The following is a 23,777-nucleotide window of genomic DNA, read 5'->3' as shown; positions in this document are numbered from 1 at the left end:
TGGAATATCAAAGGCCTTATCTTACCTCTTCATGCAAATATGCAGAGAAAGATCTGAGAAGTGTGTGAAAGCATGTAATGCAAAAGTTGTATAAATTCTCTGTCTCAACTAAGAAACATTAAAGGAAATACATAAACATAAAAATATAAAGAAGATCAAGTTTTAATTGATAAAGTCAGAGCCTAATATGTAGGACACATATCATAAGTATCATTTATTCTTTGGATGGGATTTTGTTTCTGCAAGTCCAGGGAACAGCACATTCTTTTCAAACTCTGAAAGTGATGAGACAAAGTGGCAGAGCATATGCTACTTCCATGAATGTGTGCTGTGTAGAAAGGATGTTACTAACATCTCCCATCTGCACCAGGCACATTCTTAATTCATGTGCTGCAGAGTTTGTTCAGAAATTAGGACAAGCAATGCTTTTTATTTTACTGTTATCTTCATAATGAAGTATTTTAACCTAAAATCTAATTTAATGTGTATTTTCAATTATATGTTTTAGCCTTAAATTCTATAATGCTCCATTTAGCATATTTTTTTTTCTTTTTTTTCCAAAGAATGAGAATAAATTGTCTGGTGTGTCCAGGTTGTGCAATACGCAGAAGTAGTATTATTTGAATTACCTGCATCCTCTACCATGCCTTCTAGGTTCCTCACACACAGCAGAATTTCAAGAGTTCCACAGAGGAACATGAAGCAACATCCTGCTTTCTGCCCATATACATGGAAATATACAATGAGTGGAAATAGCTGTAAGGGGTACTTGGCCTACATTGGGCAGTCCTATAGGGGAACTCTCAGTTCATAGATCCAGCACAACTAGCCTACTTTCATACTGTAATCTGAGTTCACTACACTGACATTAGTACCTTGTATGTCTTCATGTCATGAAAAACAAGTCATTAAACTTAGCAGGTAGCTAAAACACAGAGACCCCCATTATTTAGTTAAGCCCAGAATACTTGTCCATAGCATGCAACATTTTTTAGTTAGGTGATTTATACTGTTAATGAAACAGGAAGAGCAATTTGATGGCTGGGTACTAAATGCTCAAAGTGATTTTATGAGCCTGTATTTCTTGTTCTAAAAAATTTATTTATGTTTTTCAGACTGTTCATATATATATCAGAATTTACAAGCTCTTTGTTTTGCTTCAGATTAAAACATGTAATTGACAATGCTATTTACTGGCTTGGCTGTTCCCAGTCCACATTCTGCAGAATTTGTCTAGTTGAAGCTAGAGATTGTAAATATTTTACAGTAAAATGATATTCCTATATTTTCTAGGTCACTGCTTTTTTCTGTTCCCAAATAACTAGGAACAAACAGCAGAGTGAAGGAAATGCTTCATCTGAAGATGGAGTACAAAGGAGACCAATTGTTCTCTGCAGCTCACCACTGCTCCCACACTACTCCACAGCACTGCAAACATACATAGAGCTGCTTCCCTTGGGAAACTAAGATCCAGATAGTAACTCTCATTTAACATGGGGACTTAAACACTTTAAGGAAGTACCAGCTGGAGTCCTTTATTGAAAAAATATTTAGCCAAATCACTCTTATTAATTCTCCATCAAAAAGGTAAGATTTCTTTCTATCTTTACTCTCCTAGAGTTCTATACTCTCCTTCTTTATGTCAGCTTACATTAATTTGAAATGGGGACATCTTCCTGTTGTCTGTGTACAACATTCCTAACTGAACTTTAGGCTGAAAAATCCAACACTAAATAATATTAAATATATCACATATAACAAACACTTTTCAACAAGCCATCTTCTCCAGGTGTTATGTGTAGTCATACAGAGTGACAACTGCATGGTCCTTAATATAAAATTTCACTCATGTAAACTGCATGGTCCTTAATATAAAATTCCACTGATGTAAACCATAAAAATTTCCAGCTTTCATTTACCTAGTTCTGCACCCTTCAAGTCTGACTGTCCTTTACCTTTTTTGAGGTTATGGTAACTCTTACATATCTCTCAAGTTTCCCACTCCTTACTCAAGCACTTCACTTCCTCCTGTAGCAGAGGTTTTCACTTGCACTACTGCAAAGGAGGAGTGGAATTGAAAGGACAAGTATCCTGCAGCAACTCCAACTCCAGCTGTAGTCTTGGCAGATTGCAGAAGCTTAAATGAGGCCACTCCAGGTCAGCCACACAAAGCATGTAGAAGGAAAATACTAACAATTCACTAGATGGCACTTTTATGACCCACTTGAATCTGAAGCCAAAGAGTATGCAATCACATTTTTCTGCTATGACATCGACAAGGTCAAACCATATTTCATCACTTAAAGTGCTTTAAGACCACTTTCATAAGCAAAACACTGTGTGTCCTAAGTAAATCCCAACTTCATATTTCTACTTACCTAATTTGCTGGGATATACTGTGGTAAGACTGAGATGAAGGACTTTTCCCATTTATTCTCATTAAATTTCCCATCACATATGTCTACTATCTGCTGCTAGAAGTGGTAATAGCCACGGAGTTCTCCCTAAACAACTGCTGCATTAATGTTTTCACCTCAGAATATAGGTATACTTTTCCTTCTGAAGTGCCTGACTCAGGAAAAACCTTTGGCCAATACAATGCAAAGGCTCATGCAGTCCAACTGTGATTGTCCTCTTGCCTTTCCAATCCACGTAAAGATTTTAAATGGCAAATGCAAGCAGCCTCTATCACACTGTCTGCAGTGATCAATTCTTTCCCATTCCTGCTTTTCAGGGAGCACGCACGCACATAATAGAGTGAACAGGGTAGGCATGTAATCATGTGTAACCCATACAAAAGAACCCACAGCTAGAAGAGAATATCTGCATGCCCTTCCCCCATTCAGGATTTACTATCATTTTACAAGAGCCCTCCCTAAGGGCTGTATGTAGTCATGGTGACAAGACATCACCACCTGTCTGCCCCTGCAATGGAGGCAATGAGCCAGAATGCAAAGCTTTGTTTTGCTGCTGCTGAATGCATATAGCACATTTCCAAACAGTCTGATTCAAACAGAAACCAAAGAAAATAATAACACTTTTCAAAACATAAAATCTGAAGGAAGTTCCAGATTTATTAATAATAGCTTATGGAAATGAATCAATGAAACAAAGTGGCTTCAAAATCTTTATGAATTAACATTCTTAACACTCTTCAAAATGCTATTTTAGTTATAAAATCACAAAAGAGGATGCTTTATGACCAAAAGCTGAAAATGCCGACATTACAGAAACAGAATTTAAAATAGGCTGCAACTGTTAACACACATTGCTTTTATTCACTGTGTGCAGTGAAAATGCACACAGACTATTACATTTTGCTTGCCTGCTCTTAACAATGGCCAGCTTGTAGCATTTTGCCGGTTTTATTACTGACTTTAAACATCAGCTGACCAAAAATCAGAGAACCTAATAAAGTACAAGCACAACACCACTCAGTGAAGGGCAGCAGTAAACATTATAAAAAATGAAACAGGCAGGTGAAATGCATGCCAGCAAAGAAAGGAGATGGCCTAAATGGAATGGGAGCAAAGCATTTTCTCCTCATCCCAGATATCTAGCTTATACCTCAGGTTACACATACATTAGGCAGCAGCTCACAGCTCTCAGATGTGGCTGCATGTCCCTACCTCAGGCTGAGCTTGCAAGACAAGACAAGACACAGTATCTCCTTTCTCTTCCCAGCACACTGGGTTTCCTCAGGAAAAAAAATGCTGACTGGTAAGGATTTTCAGTGCTCAGCAAGTTCCCTGAAATGGATGCATTGGAGGGTGAGGACTAAAAAGCAAGCTGCAGAATTCTCTGGTTTGTGGTTTACATTTACCATCAGAGCTACATCAGAGGTACGCAAGTTTTCTGAGGCTGCATTATTGAATTGGGCCGGACCTCTATTTTCCTGTAAGGGCAAGAGCTACAAGACACCTGGATGTCTTACCGATCCATTCATGTGGGCTGGCTCTTCTCTGCACATGCTCTAGCACTTCAACATCTCAGGCCCAAAACTCAACACCGGATTCAAGGTGTGGCCTCACCAGTGCCCTGGTCATGCTGGCCACACTACTGCTGATACAGACCAGGATGCCATTGGCCTTCTTGGCCACCTGGGCACAGCTGGATCATGTTGAGCTGTTGTCAATCAGTACCCCCAGGTCCTTTTCTGCCTGAAAAGATTTCCAGTCACTCTGTCCCAAGCCTGTGGCACTGCCTGGGGTTGTTCTGCCCCAAATGCAGGACCTGGCTCTTTGCCTGGCTGAAACTCATGCAATTGACCTTGGCCCATCAAACCAGAATCTGCTGCCCAGATCCCTCTGCAGATCTTTCCTGCTCTCAAGTAGATCAATACTCCCATCCAACTTGGTGCCATCTGCAAGTTGACTGAGGATGCATACAATCCCTTCGCCAAGATAATAAAAAAATATATTAAATAGTATTGGCCCTAGTACTGGGCCCTGGGGAACATCACAGTGAACAGGATTTTACTCCATTTCCCACCACTCTCTGGGACCTAGTCACCCAGCGAGTTTTTTACCCAGAGAAGAGTACACATATCCAAATCAAGAGCAGCCAGTTTCTCCAGAAGAATGCTGTGGGAAACAGTATCAAAGTAATGCCTAGGTAGGTGACATCCTCAGCTTTTCCCTCCTTCACTGAGACACCTTGTCACAGATGTCATAGATTACATCAGACATTTTTCCATCAATCACTGTATCATTTGTAAACAACAAACATTTTATCTTTCAAGTGGTTAGCAGAAAAGGCATAGTTTTTATAAAGTCAGGAGAAATTGGGAGTGCTTCATTGTTCTCAGGTACTAATTGATTAAATTTTAATTAATCTTTACAACTGCACAAAGGCAAGGTGCTTATGCACTCTGCCCATAGTCACTCTCCTTCCAATATATATCCATTTAACAGGCAGACAGAAGCTTTCTGGCATCAATAACCATAAAATCTTCATGTCCACACACAATATTTAACAAATGCTAAAGGTCACACGTGCTAAAGTTAATCTGCCATCTTGTGGGTATATATCACAATACACTTTTTAAATTATCAACCATACAATTTTTTTACAAATTAGTACCTTGTATTTGTATATAAACTACTTAAAGGTTTCTGAACGAAAAATGGGAGACAAAAATACAACCTACAACTTTACCTTTTCTCATTATGTGCATGTATTATATGTACATATACAAAATCCAGTTGAGGAAATTTCATAACAATTCAGCAGTGTTACACAAAAGTGACAACAAGCAAAAGAAATCATGCTTCACTAACTTGATTGCCTTATACAATGACAAGTGACTGGACAGACAAGGAGAGAGCCGTGGATGTTGTCTACCTGGACTTCAGTGAGGCTTTTGACACTGTCCCCCATAATATCCTCTGAGGCAAGCTCAGAAAATGCAGGCTGGACAAGTGGATGGTGAGGTGGATTAAGAACTGACTGAATGGCAGGTCTCAAGGGGTTGTGATCAGTGGCAAAGAACCTACTTATCTAAACTGTCTCTAAAGCAAGTCAACTGTTATAAGACAAATACCATCAAGATACCCCTCCGAGAACAGTAAAGAGGAAAAAATATATCAGAAACAAAACCTCCCAGCAATCAAAAAATCCCAGCTTATTTAACAGTCTTGTATTTTCTTCGCAATACATGAATATACAATAGATGAAAAGTAGTTTCAGAGGAACTTAACTATAAGCCTTCTCTGAAGAAAATGCCTTTAAAATTGCACTAAAATAATAGTATTGCTTCAGTGCTGCTCACTAAATTGGGAAAATCTAAGTAAATCATTCACTAAATTGGGTGGCTTGGTTTATTTCCCTTCCCTACCAAATTCAAATTCCAGAAACAGAATTTGAAGATCAAACTAAGTTATTTCTGATTTTTCTACTGGTGTTGACTGAAACATGTTCTTTTTCCACAAGCTACAATTTACCTATTACTCTCCCCAAGTAAATTATAATCTTGGCACCTCTATTTCCTGTCTATAACCTCCCTCGGTGCTGCTCTCTGTAGTTATCACTATTTCCTTTCTCATATGACCTGAGGCCAGGTATTTTCAATGGTATTTAATTCTGAAGTTTGTTGTTCTCTTTCAGAACCAAAAAACGGGCTTCTGTGACCAAATGCTACTTTTCAAACTGCAATAATTGTTCCAAGAAAACATATCACCTGTACCTGCAGTTCCAATCTAGCATCTGACAAGACGTAGGAGCCAGTATGTCTGTATAGTTTTTTAATAATTCTGAAATAGATGAGATCAGAGGATCCTATACAATCACTTTATGGCATAAGTACAGATTGCACTGTATAACTACTTAAGTGATGCCACTGAGATCTGTGCACAAATGAATATAAGCAATCATGGGTTAGACTTCAATAAAATGCTAGCAAGGGTTAAATTCTGCTTTAATCCTGAAACAGTTACATGGCTGCTATTAAATGTGCTCTTAAATGTACCTCAAGCTTTTCTTTATAATATGTCTTGATCTGTAAAGGAGTGATGATTAAAATAACTAGGAAATGTTATTTCTTTCCTCATGATGAAGTGGGGTAAAGAAGGGAGAGCAGACTATGTAGTGAAGTCAAAGAATACAGTGTACAAAGAAAATTTAAAGCAGTGATATCAAACCTGATAATTATTTACTAACTACAGTGTTATTCACATTGAAACACTTCAAATTTCAGATGAAAACAGGATCTTTTCCAGTTTTCAGTTATTTAGCTTTAAATAGAGAGATAGACATTTGTCATGAAGAAAAGGTTTTGATAAAAATCCAGTCATCTGGTGAAAAATAGAACTCTATCAACCTAGCCTAGTTGTTTTTGCAAATTGCATCTCAAATAATAAATTTTCTAAATGAGTAAAGTTCTAAATAACAAAGTCAACTTTCTCCATTTCTCTTCTATCACCTCTTTGAGTTTAAAATTCTGCTGTTTTGAGCATACCCACACACTATCAGAAAGTGAAGGAATAAAAAAATAAACACAAATAGCACCAGATCATCTACATAATTCATGTCTGTAAAGCAGAAGCAGACAGAAAGATATCAAGAAGAACAGGAGGAAGCAGGGAAAGTGAAAAAGCTTTCATGTGGACAATATACTCAACCTACCAAGCACTGCAGTAAGATCCCAGGTTAACTATTCTTATCCTATTTCTGAGTAATAAAAAGATGACAAATATGAAATACAAAAATTACAAAAGGAAGGTAAGTCTTGGAGACAAACACTGAGGCTCTTGAATTCATATTAATATGAACAGCAGCATGAGCACTCTACTCATTTACAGAATCTGAGATAAATAATACAGAAGAGTTAAGACTAATAAAACATTAACAATTTTCTCTCAGTTCTCATATAGCTTTGTGTTATTTTTTATGAACAAGGTTGGATAATAGTAGGGGTAAATGAAGCTCTAATATTGGGCTTAAATCTAAAAAAATATTATAAACTATGTACAAACTGCTGCTGTGACACTAAATATCTTTTTCATGTGATATCACCATTTTACCACTTATCCTCTACTTCTGATTAATGGTCCAATATAAGATTTTGCAGTGAAGACCAAAACTGTTGGCCTGTTTATGCATCACTTTAGCAAACTGAATGGCTGACAGCATATGGTCTGATTAACATGAGGTGACAGAAGTAAGAACCTTTAAATCACCACATTTTAAATTAATGTCATGGCTAAAACAATGGCTGTGTAACGGCCAAGTATGATTATGTGGTCTTGTATGACCCTGTTCTCTTTGTGGTGACCTGTGTATAAGGTGCCCCACAAATTATTTTAAATTATGGAAACCACTGGATCAATTCTGGTTAAATACCAGTCTTTGATTCTATGTCTTACATTTTTAGTGAAGAGTCTCCTTAAAAATTAACTATCATATTCTGGATTAATAAAGAAAAACCAATTAAGCAAAAACCAGAATTATAGTAGCTCAATAACTAATAAAAAATAATGGTTATTTCATATGGCAACTTGCAATAAGGATACTATAAAATTCTTATTGACTTGCCTAATTGTATTAGAATCCTTCTAATGTGCTTTTATAGACCATAACTCAGTAGTACAGCAAGCAGAGTTTGTGCATAAACAAGATGACCTAGTTTTCAACATCTGCAAGTCTTAGCTTGAAGCTTGTTTGTTACTTGAAAGGCAATTAAAATTTAAACAAGTGTGAAAGAACAAACTCTTACTTTCCTTGAATTTCAGTGAAAAAAAACCAGTTACACATCAACTAATATTTAATACAGAGCCACATCAGAACTGAAAAAAACAGCAGATAATGAGTATTCGTATTTTTTTAGACCAAAACAAACAACAGAAAGATACTAAAACATATGCAAAAATATAAAAGAACAGTAGGGGTAAACAATTCAGGAGATTAGGTTGGGCAATTCCTTTCAAACTATAAACCGTGTACAGAAGTGTAATTTCACAGGACATTCTTCAAGTAAGAGATAAGAGGTGAGTTAATGAACTAAGCAATATATGTATTATTGCATGGAGTATATTAAAAATCCAGGCACTCATGTTGCAACCAACAAACACTCCACATAAAAGGTGTCTTTCAAACATTATTTACAGAGACAAACTCATTACTCTTTTCCTCTGATAGCAAAATTTTTTCATTGTATTTGTATCTTTTACTATTTAACTAGGATGTATTTGCTGTTAGCTATTGAATATGATGCTTAATACAAGCAGAAAGATTATACAGATCAAAATGATTTCTGTTCCAAAGACCTTGTAAACAAAACACCAGAAAACACAAGAAAACTGCCAAAGGACCAAAGGGCATTACAGCACCCATTTTAAAAGGGGTAAAGAACCCAAGGAATTTATATGTCATGTCCTGAAAAATGTTCTGGAAGACAAAGGTGCAAAAACTTAATATAAGTTATACTAAAAAAACTATACTGAGTAAATTTAGCTCCATCCCTGTCTCTGCTTCAAAGGATGGCTTTCTAGTTAAAGCACAAATGCTGAAGTAAACAGGCCTGTATTTAGTTACCAGCTCCTCTGCAGGACTTCAGACTTTTGGCTGAGACTGTTACTTATTTTCTTTACTTCCATGTGTGTTCAGAGTCCAAATGTATGTTACACAAATATATATGTAACATCTACATGACAAAGTGCTCTAGACTTTTCTCATGGAAAGTTTACTTGTTCCATGCAAGTCATATAAATTATTTTCATGACAAAATGTGTCATTCTACAGAAGAACACTCAATACTATAAGCACAAGACTTCTGCTTTCACAGACTAAACTACATAAAAGGAATAACTGATAAAGATGAAGGATGGGAAATAGAGCAGTCACAGGACACTAACCCACTTTTAAAATGAAGTATGTATTGCCATTCTTTGTGAACATACATTTAAAATGCAAATATTATTCAAGAACACAAATGCATGATCTGATTACATAAAGGTCTGATCTTGGTGCCTCAAAGGAATGTAGAAGAATAGGTTGCCGTTAGCACAGAAATATTACTATTTCCTTACTATACATTTTTGTACTTTCTGCTTCTTATATTTATCTTAAATTCAGTCTTCATATTGTTGTGATTTCTTTATTGTTTTAATTACTACCTACTCAGACCTTTTGCTTTTATTAATACAAAGTATTTTCAAATCATTAAGGATACCAGACATATAAATATGTGCTTTTACTTTGACACTGATACTGAATAAACTCATAGAATAGAAAATAAAGACTGCAGTTTAGAATTGGGACGCTAAAATAACTGATCAGCATCGAAACAGCTTAAGGAGAACTAAGTCTTGCCAAACATCACTTTTTTCTGAATACAGATTCATTTGATCAAAGTAACTGTGTGGACATCAAATGCTTTGCAGAGTCTTCTAACAGGCTTATATGACATTCTGAGATACAGAAAGCAAAAATCAGTAATATATAAAATACAGGTATCCAAAAGTAAATGTAATTGAGATGTTTCAATACAATGAAGTGTTTCCATGCAAATTATAGGTGGCTGGTTTTGGCCAACAGTAACACAGACCTATTTATCATAACCTGGAGCATGGTGGTCCATCATATTCTCTCCAGAATATGATGGACCACAAGGAGAAAAAAGTAGAAAAAGTTGAAGTTATAAGACAAAAAGACAAAAAATAAGAAAGATTCAAGGAACAGTTTTAGACCTTAAATAATGACAAATGAAAATTGTGCTTCACATACCAATTATCCAACTGAATACTAAAGCAATGCAATTATCATCTACCTATTATAGGCAGAAGATACTAATTTTACAATCTTAAAATGCAGTGAGATAATATTGCTTGCATAGTATTCTCTTCAATATCATAATCTTGTAATAGATGCAAAGTCTAATGCCCAATCTCAAAATATCTGCATAAGAACTACAGCCCTGTAAAATCACTCTATACACTATGATTTACACAATTTATTTTACTCTCACAAGGGGTAGTTATTAGAATTACTACTAGAATCCTAAAAGAATAAAATAACAAAAGTCCTTCAAGAAACATAAAATAGCAATACTTAATTTTTTTTAAAACACTATACAAAAAAAATCTCTTTGGATTCAACGCCATTACCATGCAGTTTGAATTGCTTGACTCCAGTATTTTTTTTACCAGTAGAACAGCTTTAAATATTAATAGATATTTCTTTAAATCATATACATCTCACTGTTGAAGAATTCTGCCTTAGTGTAACTTATGTTTGGATTTTATCATTCTACCACCCTCTCCTTTTCTTAGACAATTTATTTGCTTGTGGTACCATCTGAGAAAAGATTACAGGTTAACCTGGTGGCTGTTAGCCAACAGCCAGTTTCCCTTCCAGGGCAGCACCTCTGGGCACATGGTCAGGCAAATCAGTTTGCTCCATGAGATTCTCCCCAGACAGGGACACAAGTGATTCATCCCTCCTGGCAGAGAAACTGCTGACATTTCCATCTCTGTTTGCTGGGTTAGCGGACAGATTGCTGACATGATCCCTTTGTTTTCTCCCTATTCTCTTTACATTAGAATAGAGAATAGGAATAGAGCCAGGAATAGAGGAGGTGAACACCTATTCTCTGCTACAGAATGGAGACACCATGTGGAGTCCACTTTACAAGTAGTTTCATTTTTAGAGTATAAAAGTTAAGCACTCATGTTAAAAATGTACACTGCAAAACTCAGTTTGGCAAAAAAGTATCACAAATCCTGATGCATATGAATTTCACATACAGATGTTATTTATCAAAAAGTACAAAAGGTTTTGCAAGGATTTCAGAAGATACTGCAAAAACACTTATGAACTTATCTTGATTGATGAAAAAATTAGATCACACCTGTTTTTCAACTTAAATGAGAAGCAGTTTTAATTCTATAGGCTAAAGAATTTTTAATTTGGAACTTGTAAAAGGAAATGCACCTTTTTACAACAAAGAAGTGACTTAAATAGCTTCAGGAGTGTAAGAGTCTGATCTAAAAGCTTCTCTACCTATATAGGAATATATTAAAATTTTTGTGTTGTTTTCCAGATACATAAACTTTAAGCAAGTTCCATCTGACTTTACTCAACTGTAAAAACACAAAAATCTTGTGCAAGAAAATCTTAATTATATATAGGATTACACAAATAAATCTTCCTAGGAATGGAACTTCAATACCCATACAGGACACAGAAAAAGAGGACAGACCTAGACAGAGGACTGGCAAAATTTAGAGACCTCTAGTGCTCTAAGAAGAAAAAAAAAAAAAAAAAAAAAAAAAAAAAAAAAAAAAAAAGACCCATAAACTTCTGACACCACTAGACCAGACATTGCAGGGCACACAAAAACATGGAAAGCTATTTGTTTATTCATTGTTCACTGAAATCTCACTAATTTGTGACAATACACTGTTTATTTTCCCCAGAGAATAAATCATCATGGGCAAAAAACACAGCATTTTGCATAGAGGTTTGTCTTACAAGGATAGTTAAAAATCCAAAACATTCTGCAACATCCTACACAATCCAGCATTTTTTAATATACTATGCCTTTAATAGTCCTATTTTAATATACTTCAGAAACTGAAAAAATTCCAATATGCCCACTGCCTCTTCTCTAGTCTATCATTCCCATTTTTGCAGTTTCCTAGACCTGGTAAGTGCTGCTTGCACATAGGTATAAAAGTCCCTGTAAAAAAAGAAGCAATTAATGACAGCCTCCAAAATGAAAACAAAATTAACTTTCCCATGTCCTTAAAGTCCTTTCCAAATATATTTGTTTCTGCACAGTTTTAATGGGAGAAGGTGAAAAATGGCACTCAGCACTGGATCTGACAGAACTTTATAATTCATGACACAGCACCAAATGGGACAGTAGAGGAGAGTTGATTTGAATAATATAATTTTAAAAATGGGCTAGGAAGGGAATAGACAAATTTATCTTGAGAAATCAAAATAATTTTTAATTCCTACCAACTTTTGGGTTTCATTTGTATGTAGTTTTGAAAACTTAGAAACAATTCTACAGGTCAGTCCTTGCACCCCCTAGTATTCATATCCCATACTGAACCTCCCTTTTTTTACAGAAAATAAAGGGTTTTCCTAATTCAAATGCCTTTCAATTTGTCTTGGGAAGGGATACTTTAAAACACAAAACTGAATTGGGCAGAAATCTTTTTATATTTTATAAAATGGAGACCTGCAAGTAAATTCAATTTGTGGTTAAAAGAGATAAAATGTCTCCTTCAAATGTATGGTAGGATAGCTCAAAGTGCCTGTAAAATGTGCTCACTGATGCAAATGCTTAAAACATTATCTACTGCCAGTAGCTGCACCACTGGCAGTAGACAACAAGTGCAGAAAATTTCTATCTACTATAGCAGAAAACTGATGCTTTTTACGTACTTATAACTGAACAGGAAAAGCCTAGCAAAAGAAACAGAAGCATTTTAATATATGTAACAATAAAAATCAAAATTTAGACAAAAAATTTCATCTACTATAAAATCATATCTTACTTAGAGCACACAGATTTAAAATAGCAACTATCTAAAGACAGGTTTAAATTACTGTGTCCTCAATCTGTGGCACAAATTTCGAAAGAGGTTTTTGTACTGAGTTATCTTTGTACTATTAACAATACTATGCATATTTTATCACCATTTCACTTTTGACAGAACTAGGTCTCCACAAACACACAGAAATCTGGAAGCCAAGTGTAAGTGTTTAAAAGCAAATATTTCAAACATAAATCTAAAACAATTGGGTTTACCATTACTGACCCTGTATTACATAAGGAGATTATGCTGGATTTTCTTTCTGATACTAGTACTGCAACAAGAAGTCAAAATGTTAAGACTCCTTCTGAAAGCAAATCAAATTCTGTCATGAACCACTTTTTCTGCTTTGAACTGCTAATAAAGCATGTAGGGAGCATGCTCAAATTCTGACTCTACAGGCTATGGACCCTTGTTATAAGACCAAAGAGTCTTACTATTCATAATCCCACTTTTTAATTAACTTCTTAATTTTAATTACGTATGTATTTTTAAGAGCATTATCCACAGAAATTGTTGAAGTTAGTGAACTCACATTTCTGGCGTCAGCATTTTCTGCATGCATGTTTAGAGTATCCAACACCATAAAGGTCTGTGTCACTCAAGTTTTAACTCCCTTTAGTGACCTTCAGACCAAATAGATCTAAAGGTAAGTGCCATTTAAAAAAACAATTTAAAAAAAAGAAAAAACCCACTCCTTGGTCCATTCAGATTGGTGATGTAGAGGGAGAAATTAAGCAACAACACAAGAAATATCCTTGTGAAAATGTATTTTTTTAATCCTCCATGCCTTAAGTACTTTCAGGCAGCTCAGGAAGGACCAGGTCAACTTCTACAACACTAAGCAGAGTTCTGCTGTCAAGGATGTATTACTGTAAAGGTCCTTCTCCACCTAGCTTATTTTGTTAAATCCAGTGTATGCAATTAATAGGGTAAAAGGTGATATGTGCATACTTCTGGAACCAAGGCTAACCAATAACAAGATTCATGTTGTATAAATTGATCCCTTGCTATTTATAAGTGATTTGACAAGTACTGTAGCAGGCAATTTACACATGTGTCTGGCAGGGTGTCATTCTATGCTCACTCAGACTATTTATGCCTATGTAGGTACTGCAACCTACGTGTTGCAGGACTAAACTAAATGTCTTAACAAGTCAAAATGCTGCATGTACAAAAGCTGCTGTTAGTTTAAAGGAAATAAAATTTTCAGAAACAACTATTTAAAAGAAATCCTACAAGAAAATGCCTTAAAAATGTGTCATACTAGATATTTGCTTTGTAAACTGTGTTAATCTTCAGTGAAATAAGTATTTTCTTACATTATTAAACAACAATTAAAAATATGTAACACAGTGAAATTTATTAAAACACACAGATAGCTGCCAAATAAGTATGGAAATTGTGACTGAATTGTCTTACAATATGAGAATAAAAAGTGAATTAAGTAACTCTAAATAAATTGTACACACATACACAAAATACAAGACAGATAAAAAAATAACGCCAAAAAGAACATTACTCATTTATGACATCTACTGAGATAGTTGTATGTCTTTCTTGTTATTTGTAAAGAAGTTGTTGAGCCTCCTGCACCTAAAATTAGACTTACTGTATCAGTTACATTGTGCTCTTAGCTGCGCAGCCCCTACACTGCACTCTTGTGTGCTGGCGTGGTAATGCAATAGCTCACCACTACCTGTTTCAATAGCCTGCAGTCTCTTCTGTACACAGAAGAGCCACAGGAAAGGAGTGGCATTGCAGTAAACCAGCATGGGAGAGAACCGCTTGGACCTAATTTTTCGCTGCTGGAGGATTCAGCAAGAAAAAAATTAAGTGTTCTTTTCTGAACTGACACTGTCGATCGGGACTACTAAATATTTATTTTGCCTGAAGAGAAAGTAGTCAGACAAGTTCTTACTATGACAGCGTGCTTCAACAATAATTATTCACAGAATAATAGCAAAACATTTTAAGGGGAAAGACCCTACTAAAACTTCTCATGCAATTCTATCTCTTGGCTGTAACAGGAATTGAGATACTCAATTCCTTCATAACAACGTGTGTTTCTTGGCTTTATCAGACCTATGCTTATCCCACCTATAATGACTGTGACCAACACTGGTGCACTTCTGGACCAAATTTAGTGAGTTGTTGACATTGTGGTGGTTGGTGAAAGGTTGGACTCGATAATCTTGGGTGTCTTTTCCAACCTTAAAGATTCTATGATTCTAACTACACCAGCAGCCTACTGTCATCACCTCAATCCTGCAGGTGTTTCCAATTTTGTAATCAGTTGTACTTATGCTTTTAAGGCAGCACCAGGAATCTTAAAATAATTTTTAAAACATTTGAATAATGTGCTATCTCTACTGCTATGCTACAAAATCAACATTTAGAAACCTTGGGCAAAATTGTTTAGCTAATTTTTGATTATGCAATTGCAATGCTTATTTGCATATATTATATTAGTAAAAATATATATTGAGGAAAAGAGGAAAGGGATTGGTAGGGGATCATCTTTAAAACAATAAAATAGCTGTAATCCACAACAATGTCTAACAATAGAAAAACTATCTGCAGTCTTTTCTGCAATGTCACTAATGGTTGCTGTAGAAATAATTGTCATTAATACAAAATTGAAAGCAGGGAGCATCTAGAACCTCACTGCTCAGTCTGCAGCATCTGTAGTGCTAAGTTTTAATGTAAAAATTTCTCACCCATAAATCATATTCTCTCAATCCTTTTCTGCCTCCCACCCAGCTGCACCTCCACCCACCCTACTTCAAGGCTGTACTGTTTGTGCAAGGTAATGTTCATCGCTGCATATAGTAAAATGATTCTACCTTCTGTTACCCAACAGTTCTTTTTCAATACATGTCATTAATAGTTAGTCACAAAGCTATTATTCATTCTCTGAACTCCTAAAATGAGGTATCACTGATAGGTTTATATCCTTAGCAACTGCACATAATATGGAGAACTGTATTTTACTCAGCCACATCATCACAGGTTTCTATTTCTGCTTGCAAACAGACTCTTGTTGTTGTTAAAGAACGGGTGTCAACAACAGGCTTCAACAGGGTATTTCATTCCAGTTAATATGTACAGCATGTCCTTACCTCCCCAGCAATGCCACTAGTTTGAGTGACTGCAGCCTTTCAGCCCAAAAGTAGACTTCTTTACCAGCTAGTATCTATTAACCCTTGGTTCTACTATAAAAATATACACAAATACATATATATGTATAGGTTTGCTTTAATTCTACCTCCTTATATGTAGAAGCAAGGCAGGTATGTTAAATTGTCTAAAATATTTGATCACATAGTGATAATTATTCCTATAAACATAGGTGCTTATTTTAAAATTTTATATTTACTATATTTTACTTCAATTATTTACTATACATGCTTTCATTTTACTTCATACGCACAGTAAGGAATACCCAAAACACAAAAGATTGTGACATTCTTTAAAGAAAATGTAATTGTTTCAATAGTCATAATCAGATGTTATACGTACTAGGGAAGAATGTGCAGGATATGCAAGAACCTTAAAAAAATAATATATCTAACTTTACATACATGTTTGCATTAAACATATTTTTCTATAATAAAGGAAGATGTTTTGGAAGACATCTTTCTGTTATAACAAACATGAAGGGAATTCAGTGGCCTGCTGGTCTTCTAACACAGACCCAACCTCAACAGACCCTCTCTCATACATGATTTATCCTTTTCCTAAGACAATAACAGCGTTCAGGAAAGTCATAAGGTCAGAGAATTCTACAGTGGCACGAATACTTAAAAGCTGACATCTTTGAAAGAAAATTCTCGATTTGATAAGGAATATACCTCTACTGTTCAAATCCCATGTCTTGTTTCTGCATGCTTTTGGCCAGAACTGGCAGTGGATTTCTTGAAATTCTACATTCCTTTTAGGTCAACCATGCTTCAAAAGCACCACAAGGAATCCAAAACCCACAAACTTAATACAACTATCTACACATGGGGAATATTACTTCCCTACACATGAGGAATTCTTCTTCGTGTAGTGCTAGAGTAACATTGTGTTCCATACACAAACCTAGCTGGTATGGTCTGCTTTCCATTTCCATATGTGCAACCACGTTAAAAAAACAAAAATAAAACCAAGCCCAACAAAGCTTTAAAAAAATCACATGTGGAGTTATTTATTATAAAATACTACCATTTTCCTTCATTTGTCCCTCTTTTTGTTGTTCTTTTCGCATAGCCTCACTTTCTTAAACCTTTCCTAATGAAAGTCAGAGACACTGCATCTTACATTCAAAAATGCTTTACCTGCAAAATAGAGACAGAATGACTTGAGTTTTGAATCAGGGATATGAGAACCACAGCAGCCACTGTTGCTCCTTCAGGCTTCAAAGAAAACCAGAAAAGTCCATTATCCTTTTTCTCAAAGGATATTATCAACTCAGACAGCACATGGTGTTTTTCTGTAGGCCTAGGTCTTCTGAAGGAAGGCAGAAATGGTACAGCAGGTGAGGTAGTGTTTCTTGAGGAGCACAGGGTAAAGTCAGGGCTCTGAAGGGATACCATTAATAGCAAAGTGGGACTAAGATGTGTGGGAAAGTACTTAACACTTAGAGTATGTCTGTCTATATATTTTTTAGATAAAGAAGATTAAATTACAGAGAGTACAAATTAAATAAATACCACTACCACGCCTACATCTATGAGAACTATATTCTCAGGTATATATGCACTTGCTATGCCAAGCTGTTCAAAACAGTGCCTCTTCAGTAACTCTCCTAGAAAAACTATATTTTTGGCCTTGAAAGGTGGAAGATATTTTGTAATACCTCCAGCTGAACTTGTCTGTTGAACATAGATATGTGTGTATATATATCATGTATATATTCACAGTTATCAACCTTCCCATTTCTTCCTCCCATTGAAAATGCTACAGAAGTCTCTCCTGTCAGTTATTTTTACTGAAAATAGAAAGGGATTGTTTTCATTAGCAAATACTTTATTGTTATAATTGCAGTTATCCCTTCCTTCAGTTAGTTGCTATTGCCAATGGAGATTATTCTCAGACTTTCCCCAGTGACGCTCTATTTGTCACTATTCTGGGCATTAATCCAAGTGCAAAGATAGGAATGAAAATTATAGGCTCTTCCTACATAGCTTTCCTTTTTAGCAACTTCATGCAGGCTCCACATTAGCAACTTCTAACTTCTCTCAGATTTCTTCCTACATAAGTCATTCTCCAAACAGATCAAAAGTGGAAAAAATTCAGCTCAATGCTCAAAGGGATTTTATCCTTTAACTTCTTACTGAAAATACTTATTTCTCCTTCTTTTTTCCAAATGCAAATAAAGTAGATTTGGGAGGGTGAGAGGTGGTTGGTTGTTGTTTACTTTAAGCATTTTCTATAATGCACACCACACTAATATCTGAGATAAAATATTAATGGCTTTTTCTTCATGGTAGTTTCATTTTATAGAAAATATTGCTGCCCTCCTTTTAGCAGTAGGAAACTCATGCACAGATAGTGAACTGCATGTGCAACATCATAATAGAATAATATGCTGAAATCAGGAATACCTTTTTTAAAATACAATCCTTTTCATTCCTAATTCTTGCCAGTGTTCAGAAAATATTGCTATATATATTTATTGTTGTTCTGTGATGTTAATTAAATGGAATGTTGAATGCAACATTTTTATCTAATTCATCACACAATACTAATAGGTAGAAACTCAGTTATGGGTTATTATTTATTCTGCCAAATGTTTACAAACATGTTGGAAAAGCTAATAACATGTATTAAATAACCAATAAAAACAGACAACCAAATTTAATTCACTCCTAGTCTGAATTAATTGACAGCAAGTCTATTTTGAAGCAGGAGACAGAACTAAGGTGTCACTGTAACCATCTGTCATAAATGCTTTGACAAAGAGGATAGATTTGTAAGGTACATCCACATGCTACTGCTAATGGAAAATCTCTGTATGGTATAATGGAGCCCCTACATACCAGTAGGAGTATGTTGAACCAAATACTGCCCTCTACATGTTTACCAAATCTCTTGGTTTATATCAAGTAGATACTTAAAAGGAGATCTACTGTTTTACTGAACTTCAATAGAAACTATATTTGCATATAGCTCTTCAACCTCTAAAATAAAATCAACAGCTCTTGCCAGATACTTCTTGGCTGCATTTTACAATGGAATGTTTTTATTTAGGATTAAAATTAGCAATCAGATATGATTACAAAGTGAATAGTGATTGGGAAGCACTTAATCACCTAACTAAGATAAAACATTAGGATTGGCAAATCAGAAAATGCTTCTGAAAGAAAAAATGGAAGAGGCTGCAAATGTAGTCAAAAGAAAAGCTAAATGGCAGGGAAGTCATTAGCAAAATAATACTTGATAAGCCTGATTGCCTCCTACTTATTTTTGCCCAACCATTTAAAAATTATCCCTTCCCACTGTCCTTTCTAGTTTTCTCCCTCTTCCTTCCTTCCCCCAGCTAGTCCTTTTGGCAGAGCAAAAGTTACCTGCTCTTCTACTCCTACTCAAAAGAAACCAGTCTTTCACTTACTAATGGATTCCAAACCTTCATTGCTGCAGAATCAACTACAGGATATATAAAACAAGAGTGCTATATCTACAAATAACAAAAACACACATGAAGCATAAGAGTAATCAATTACATCCTACAGGTATACGGAATTAGTTTGCTCTTCTGCTATATTCATACAATATCATAGAGCATTTAGGAGTTTCACCATTGACTGCTCTTTGCCCAAGATTTCATCATTATATTGTCTCTATAACTCATAGTTTTAAGTAATGAGCAGGTGAAAATATATGGGGAGTTCATAGTTTCCAAAAGGATAGCAAAAATATTCTGGCCCTTGGTACATAATAAATAAACTATAATCGGTTTACTGCTTGTAACATTTTACACCATAAAAAAGTTAAATACTTACAGAACATCATGCAAACACCAACTTCCTTGATCAGATTTGCAATATCTTATCTCACCACTCTGCATAGAAATAGAGAGAAACATGAGTTTGAAAGCGGTCAATACTCATAACTGGACAGGCAATTGTAAAGAATGCCAACTTACAAAGATGGTCCTGAACAAGTCAACAAAACACAGCAGTTCGACTAATCTCTAACACAAGCATCTTAATTACTCTACATAAGTTCTGTCATGTTTTCATAATACGATACTCCATCACTTGATTTTTATCTTTATTTTCCATCCCTGATAGATCTTTTCGAGCGCGGCAGAACGCCCACAATGGATTCAGAGGCTGCTGCGAGCCTTTCTTTGCAGTGCCAGCGCGTCGGGGGAAGCCTTTCCGCCCCTGCGGCGGCTCCGCGTGGGCAGCGCGGGGCGGCAGCGCCCCCGGGCGCGGTGCCACAGCGCCCCCTGGTGCCGCCGCCGGCCGGCGCTGCGCGGCAGGGCCCCGCCGGGGCAATTGGCGGCGGAAGCGCGGAGCGCGGCGGTGAGCGGAATTCCGGGCCCAGCAAAAAACTCTGCTCCTCAACCCGTGCTGGGCGAGCTCCTCGCGGTATAGTTTAGAAATTAACGGTATGAGGAGATACCTGAGCAAGAACCACTCGGTTCTGCAAAGAGGAGATAAAAACAAAGAACTTCAGGAAAGAATCCATATTGTGTATTAAGGATGCAAGGGATTTGCATGTCAAAAGATGAGGAAAGCAGTCTGTTTATACTTAACAGTATATTGTGTTCTACACTAGAAGAAAAATGTTGTATAAATTTACCCTGGTTTCTCAAATAAACCAGGAGCTTACCATATTAAGGGCAGCATTTTTATGCTACTGCAAGTAATCTGTTCACTTCAGAAAATACAGAAGATATATTCCCAAAAAAGGAAGGGAATTATGCCATTGACTAGGATTTGTTCTGAAGACATTCAAGGATGAAAGAACAAAAAGCACAGCTGAAACAACAACCACTAGTAACAGAAATTAATACTGTAACACCTAATTTAATTCTTTGAAAATAAAAGCACATAAGCAGTAATCAAAGAAACTTGGTTTACTTCTGTATAGGATCTGTTAAGGCACTGGAAAAATACTGTTGTGAAAGCTTGAGGATTGCACATGGCTTCACGTAACCAGTGAATCAGTAACACCCAGCAGAATACCAGCACATGCAATATTAGCATCTTCTGCTACAGATCAGAAACAGAACTGCATCAATTAAGCTAAGAAATGGATAACACAGTGCCATTACACTCAGCATAAATCAATACCAGGCATGAGGCAAAGAAACTATGAATGCGTCACAAAAACAGCTCTAAGTATAACGCAAATATAAATATAATCCTGCTAAACACGCTGCTGTGGCCTTACTTTTTGTTCTCTGAACACTGAATGCCTTCAGGCAAGCTGATGGCTAGTAAGTCATCAGTTGCTTGTGCCTTACTTTCTTGCCTCTAGTTCTCCTACTTGTCTTTAGATCCTTTAATCTAAAATGTTTTAGCAATACTTCCAACAAATCCCAATTTTAGTAGCTTCCTCCTCACTCAAATTCTAGCTCATACCCAGTAAACAATCAAGGAGACACAACTGACTCCTGTTCAACCTCTTTCCCCACCCCCAAGAAGGGTAGTCCAGCAGGTAAAAATGTGGTTTCCCCTTTAATCCTAGACCCTTAGTTACACACAAGCAGAGTTAGCTGTTAACCCACAGCTGTCACAACACTCACCTTCAAGTAATTGGAATATTAAGCAACCATTTATTCTCTTAATTACTTTTTCAATTATAGTAAAGAAACAACTGTAGAGCTGCTGTGATTCAAGAGTACGCAAGGAAAAACCTCCCAAGCGCCTGGAAATATGAAAGAAACTTCTAGGAAAGCAAATAACCAGTTCTTTTTGGACTCATACACTTTAGCTGAGGAGTTACAGGGAGTAACACAACAAGGCAGTTCCCAGTCCAGAGTCATGAGTTCTTAGTATAGTTCTTCAACAGCAGTGTGCTCTCTAGGTTTCATTGTGGCTATTTTGAACTAGAAGAATATCAGTTTTTATTTTCCCAGCTACAGATCTTATAAGTTAATGAATCAGAGAGACAAACAATGAGTTTACATTTCAAACTTGTGATAAGAAAAATTCATATGTAAAGCTTCAATTTCTCCTACTTGGTTTTACATGATAAATTAAATAAACGGTATATTATTTGTCACAACCAACTAGTAAGGCATAACCAGTTGCAGTTTAAGATTTTGTTTTCCCTCCATATGCTTCCTTTGACCATAACAGTGCAGGACAGGAGGCAGAAAATGTTATCACGTAAGACTAAAACCTCAGGATCCACAATGAGAACCATCAACAAAATGTTAGCAACACTGCCTATAGGAGACTTATCAATGATAAGCTTAAAGACTTTGTTTCTCCAAAACAGATTATGGTACCTTCAACTTGCAGGAGAGGAAAAACTGTACTAATAACTTCCAGGTCAGTTATTTTGTCCACTAACTTCACAAATACTAGAGGTTCTTATGAAGACCAGTATAGAAATTTTAGGATATAAACATTTTCCTCAAACCATAATCCTTTGGGTAGCTTTGATAAAGCTCTATATACCCTTAGAGGAGGCCAGGTGCTTGGTATTTATTAAGCTCATCAGCTAAGCAACGCAGGCAGACTGCCCACAGCTGTCATATTAGGAGGTTGCACTCCCCCTGTAGTGCTGATTGTTCTTGCAGGGGGTACAATGTAGCTGAGCAGGTTCCATATTTCTCCATATTTCTCCATATTTCTCCATATTTCCACTCATTTCTCACATGCATCACCAAACATTTCTCAACAAAATCTTTTTTAAAAATGGTCCAAAAATCTTTCTGTCAGACTGTTATGTATCTCACAACTAAATTAATTTGCTGTTGAAAACATTAGTCCTTTTTAAATATGTTTGCCACAAAGACACTATTAAAAAATAAAATATTGCTGACCTTTTTACAAAGGACTACAGAATCTGACATTAAAGTATCATGTGATTATAACAATCATTCCTTACAAAGAATGCTCATTTCCTCTGTTTTATTCCTTCATTTGGAGATAAAAGGAAATGTAGTCTTTATATGTCAATTTGCATCACATGACATTTTTCTAGGCCTACTTTGTGTCTGATCTTATATCTTTAATCTTAAATGGTTTCAGATGATTCAGACATTCTTGGAGTACACAAAGAGCTTATAGATTTGACTCTTCCTTGTTGTTTTTTTTTAATATCTTGTTTGCTTTAATATATTTAATGCTTGTGAAAGTGACAATGGTTTCATTGGCATTTAGAAATCTAGTTCTCAAGCAGTAACACTGGCAAAGTAGACATTGCAACAGTGTAGGCTTCTCTACAAAGCTCTGCCAAGACTGTTCAATGTCATCTCATCCTATTATTTATTGTGTACACTTTACCCAGTGGGGATGTCAGGCATGTTTGTAGGTAGTTTCCTGGATCATTCTTGGAGTTCTTTCAGGCAGCCATATTCATGTCACATGTGACATTTTCCAATACCACTAGTACCATTGACATGAAGCAAAAACTGAGCACTATCTTCCCCAGCCACAAATTAATTTATGATTTCAAGATTACTACATCCCAAATCATTGTTGCTTATATTTTCCAATCACTCGATTGATAATTCAACTTAAGGCATACTCTCTCTCTAGTCCTCCTTGTAGAAAGTGTTTT

General features: G+C 35.9%; 1 long non-coding RNA gene across 3 annotated transcripts in view; it reads right to left on the bottom strand.

Moving 5' to 3' along the window:
- The window catches only part of LOC144246698 (uncharacterized), a 66,197-nt gene extending 45,697 nt beyond the window's left edge, over window positions 1–20,500 (bottom strand). For 2 of the 3 annotated variants that reach the window (XR_014956714.1, XR_013340367.2), the window contains exons 1-2: window positions 20,176–20,500; window positions 20,033–20,091 (exon numbers count right to left, since the gene is read on the bottom strand). This is a non-coding gene — a long non-coding RNA (uncharacterized LOC144246698). The remainder of the gene's footprint in view (window positions 1–20,032; window positions 20,092–20,175) is intronic. The other variant, XR_014956713.1, reaches the window with a different exon arrangement.
- Window positions 20,501–23,777: the final 3,277 nt, after the last annotated feature.

This window comes from Lonchura striata, chromosome 7 (assembly GCF_050655825.1).
Source record: "Lonchura striata isolate lonStrDom1 chromosome 7, ASM5065582v1, whole genome shotgun sequence".
NCBI lineage: Eukaryota > Metazoa > Chordata > Aves > Passeriformes > Estrildidae > Lonchura > Lonchura striata.
Note: the sequence above shows the minus strand (reverse complement) of the source record. Positions and strands in the feature narration are given on the sequence as shown.